This window comes from Bufo bufo, chromosome 4, assembly GCF_905171765.1.
Source record: "Bufo bufo chromosome 4, aBufBuf1.1, whole genome shotgun sequence".
In the NCBI taxonomy this organism is placed as follows: Eukaryota; Metazoa; Chordata; class Amphibia; order Anura; family Bufonidae; genus Bufo; species Bufo bufo.
Window position 1 is genome coordinate 147,833,410 of NC_053392.1, and position 5,296 is coordinate 147,838,705.

Sequence of the window (5,296 nt, forward strand, 5' to 3'; positions counted from 1 at the left end):
TGAGATCCGTTTCATGGCGCTCACAAGCAGCCCAAAACGGATCAGTTCTGCCCCAATGCATTCTGAATGGATAAGGATCCGTTCAGAATGCATCAGTTTGCCTCCGTTCAGCCTCCATTCCGCTCTGGAGGCGGACACCAAAACGCCGCCTGACGATGCAGAGCCAAACTGATCCGTCCTGACTTACAATGCAAGTCAATGAGGACGGACCCGTTTTCACTGACACAATATGGTGCAATTGAAAACGGATCCGCCTCCCATTGACTTTCAGTGTAAGTCAAAACGGATCCGTTTGCATTATCATGATAATGGTAATGCAAACGGATCCGTTCTGAATGGATACAAGCGTTTGCATTATAGGTGCGGATCCGTCGGTGATGATACCAGATGGATCCGCAGCTAACGCAGGTGTCAAAGTAGCCTTATCCAATTACATTAGATAGTTAGTTAGCTCATATATATAATACAGATAGTCAGTGGGAGATAGTCAGTGTAGGTTAGATAGTGATATAGTGTAGCTGATAGGTTCCAGTTCAGGGTGTTAGGTAGTGTGATAGGAATTACTGTTTCTCTGCTGTCCATACATACATGCTACAGACATAGTGCTGTGATGTCACAACAATACTTAGTGCACCAATCAGTAATATCTACTCAGACCTGATAAAATTTGAAATTGCATGTATTGTGCACATCATTAGTGACTAATTGCGCAATTGCGAATGACTGGAGATCACGAATTCTAGAATTCGCTAATTTATTGCAAATATTATGCGAAAGATTCACAAAATATCACAAAAACGAATATTGCCTATGCCGCTCATCACTACATGGCATCCTCTTTCTAATAAACTTAGAATCAGCCCTGTACCGCACATGGATCCAGAGATCCCCCCCCACTCATTGCTCCAATTGCTCTGCTAGATTTATTTCAAACTGGCAGCTGGTGGCAGTTGATGGATGGAACTGAGCATGTGCTTCCATGTCAGTGAGCAGGAGGACAGAGAAATTAGAAAAACAGCAAATGGTGGTGCTATACATATTCTACAGTTATAGAGTTTTCAGTGAGTAAGTCAGTGGCTATACTACATTTTTAATTACACGCAATTACAAAAATATTAAGATCCACGTGCTGGTTTGAAAAACGTTTCTGGTGTAAGAGGATTGAAAAGAATGGCGTACATCTTGAGCACCATATAGATCAAGAGTCTTTGTTACCTTTTATAGTTGCCAGAAAAGTTGTATTTTTAGGGCCCAGAAAATTGGAAGTAAAATGCTCTGTAATACTTGCTGATGTTCAACAGCCATGCCGTGCTCTTCAATACATGTGCACTGCTAACGTTCAGTGCTTCTACAGTACAAGTAAGGCCTAGTTCACACAAACGTATGGCTTTTTCAGTGTTTTGCGGTCCGTTTTTTTTGTTCCGTTTTTTGTTTCCGTTGTGTTTCCGTTTCTGTTCCGTTTTTCCGTATGGCATATACAGTATACAGTAATTACATAGAAAAAATTGGGCTGGGCATAACATTTTCAATAGATGGTTCAGCAAAAACGGAACGGATACGGAAGACATACGGATGAATTTCCGTATGTGTTCCGTTTTTTTGGCGGACCCATTGACTTGAATAGAGCCACGGAACGTGATTTGCGGGTGATAATAGGACATGTTCTATCTTTCAACGGAACGGAAAAACGGAAATGGAATGCATACGGAGTACATTCCGTTTTTTTTTGCGGAACCATTAAAATGAATGGTTCCGTATACGGAACACAAAAAAACGGCCCGTACACTCGCAAAAAAAACGTTCGTGTGAACTAGGCCTAAATCTGCCTGACTGTACTAATATTCAATCTAGACCAAGACAAACAAAAACATAGGGCTATACAACACAACCCACGCCGGACTCCCCTTTGTTAGCCACAACACATTCACTTGGAAGAGATTTGTTCAGTCACTTGTAAGGTTTGACCTTATTCACACTTTAGAATTAGATCAGAATTTTACATATCTGATTTTTTTAAGCCAAAATCGGGAATAGATTTAAATCTTTCTATTGTATGATTACTCTTTTAATGTTCCACGCCTTATTTTGGCTTAATACTGCATTTCCCAGCAGCAGTTTCTGCAGGCAAAAAATAGGGCCACCAGCAGTGGTTTTGGAATCAGTCAGCTAATGACCAGGATGGATGCATACCTTACGGTCCGTCATAGTGCCGGTATGCTGCCGAACCGCACGCCACTCTGTGCAGTATCTTAGTGTTGTACACTTACCAAACAATCCTGCACCTGCTCCTAATGAAATGCGGGCTCCCCACCGCATGGAAACGCGTTGAGCAGGAGAAATAAGACTGAGGGCTAGCTGGCAGGGGTGGAAAATCCTGTATAGGCACTGCAATTACCATGCTTATATAGGGAGACAAGATACTTAGCCCAAACAGCTAGATGGATTAGGCAGTTTCTGGCAACATAGTAATTGCTCCATACACTAGTGGGCAACTGCTTGTTTGCTATGGTGGCAGTGCTGCTCATTAATGCGCTCAGGGACAACATAGCAATTGCTGTATACATCCGTGAGCAATTGGCTCTGTATTGCAGCAACACTGTCACTTTATTAATGCTCAACAAAGTGTTAGACAGCGTCAGTGGGTGCTGAGAGGTGCGCCTCTCTGTCTCAACATATCCATTTTTGAGATAGGAGGATTACAATATAGAGTACCCCTCCCCCGCAAATGGGGTTACACCCTAGCCTGAATCACTTCTATAAAAGTGTGAGTTTGTGATTCCTAGTTTTAGATAAATTTAACAATAAAGATTTATTATTTTGTTCTTAATGTCCTATTCAGGCAAGGTTTGAGTTTCAAATTGTAGAAACGTATACATACATACATATACTTATTTACTAGATCAGTTGTCCGGTTGAGACAACCTAAGGCACAAATGGCTTATAAATGGAATATAACATCCCTTACTATGAACGATCATGCATCTGATATAAGATGTGGTTCGTGCAGTGGTGATTTCATTCTTTTATAAGGTTTTACTTTTTTATTTTACAAAAGAAAGTACAGTCAAAGTTATTGGAACTCTTCATTCGTCTTCCTCTTTTTGTGGGTCACATTTGTTTTGGACAGTACAAGCGATGTAATATAAAAAAGAAATCGGGGTTAAACAGGTCCATCATTCTGTAAAAGAGAACAGAAAAATATATTAAACCTGCTTGTAATTTAATGACATAAAATAATGAGCTTTTAGGACTCATATGGCCTTCCAAGACTTGTTCTATCCACATGGGGTTACATCTACCATGACTTCTATGAGTTCTGTGCAGAAGCAACCAACAAACTGAAGGTTTCTGATGTCCCAGCAGGCAGCCATTGTTGTAAACATGCATGGACTACATGTGCTACACTTTATTGTAGCCTGCAAGCCTGGTATTTGAACGAGTCAGTGTGGCTGGTATTTTTCCATGGGCACTGTGGGACTATTGTGGATATTGTGGAGTTTAAAATCCATAGGCACAATCTCTCATTTCATTCCACATAACATAAAGGTTACAATCTCCACTATGGGGGAGATTTATCAAGACTGGTGCTTAACTTCGTCGCAGGAGACTTTGGTGAAGAACTTCGGCCTTCGATTCTACAACTTTAAAAACATTTTAAAACAGCAATCCCCCATTCGGCTTCGGTACCGGCTGGTACCTCGGTAGCAAAGCCAACTTTCTTTTGCTGTTTTAAAATGTTTTTTAAAGTTGCTGAATCGAAGGCCGAAGTTCTCGAGACTTCGGGCTTCATACATTTTAATGTTGTACAGAGACAGGTCTCAGTACGGCATTAAAATGAAGTTGGGGTACAAATCGACTTTGAATCTTGGATCTGAAGCGGGATTCGCTCACCCCTAATAGCAACCAATCATATTCCACCCTTAATTTTTGAGGGCTTCTATGGAAAATGAAAATGGAAAATGAAAAGTGGAATCTGATTGGTTTCTATGGGCAACTAAGCCAGTTTTTCTTTACACCAGCTTTAATAAATCTCCCCCTATGTGTATCTTATATGATGACAGACCTAGCTGGGAAAATGAGAGCAGTAGATCAGCATGGTTGTAATATCACTTCTCTAGTTAAAGTAAGTAGCTTGAATAAAATACATGTGTAGGTGATGACAAGTTTGAAGGCATAAAGTGTGGTCCGTTATTTATGGACCGATGGTGGAAATGGTATCAACTTACGCCACAGCATCCACAGCACTTGCAGTCCCCGCAGATTGTCCCAATCAGACCATTGATAGCTTGAATTGCACAGAGAACACCTTGTACTCCACCAATTATCAAGAGAATGCAGAAGAGGGTAAGATTCCAGGTGATAATAACTTGTGTGTCAAATGTAGACTTTTCATTGATTTGATATATTTCGCATTCTTCCCATAATGTCTTGTTTCCTAAATAGTTTCTAAAAAGAAAAATATATTCTTCTAATCACAAGCAACATTTCAGATAAGATCATTAAAAAAAATATTTAAATAAGAATTCTTCATAATCTTAACACATCTTAAGGCCTCATTCATACATTCATGTCATTCCATGACAATATCCGTGAACGGTCCGTGTTTGGTCTGTATGTTTGCCTTCCATGGGTTATGTGTATTCCACGTGCACTGATAGGCTGAATATGGATTTCCAGAGCATCTCCTTCCATTGATCAGTGAAAACCACTGACATTCATGTTCTGTCAGTGGTTTTCTCGGATCCACAGACCTCAATGGACGTGTTTGGTCTGCATGACGGACCAAAGAAGTGCATGTCTCCATTGTTTTTCCACTGACCCATGGACAAGCATGTGTGAATAAACACATTGAAATCAAAGGACACAAGTGCTATCCATGGAGAACATAAACAGCAGACATCCGTACTTTACTGATGGGTGAAATGAGGCCTTATGCGTCATGTAATTAACATCCGTGTAAAAATACAACTATAATTGAAGAAAACACAGTTTTATCTAATTTCATAATACAAATGTATAAATCAATGTGTACACAATGGAGGTCACTTGGGTATCACCATGTGTAGGGCCTTATGCATGTGACAGGTCCTTAGCATGAAACTGTAGGTTGGTACACTGAGCCCCTTCTGGAGCATGAAGCAGCAGTGACTCCTTGTGCCATGGAACCATGTGTCATCAGGCTCTGTATGTGGGAGATATTCTCTCCTAGAAACAATGCTTTTACACAAATATATTGCTGTACTTCTGCATGTGAAGGTGTATGAAGTTTTTGATGTAGTTTTTTGAGCCACCCCAG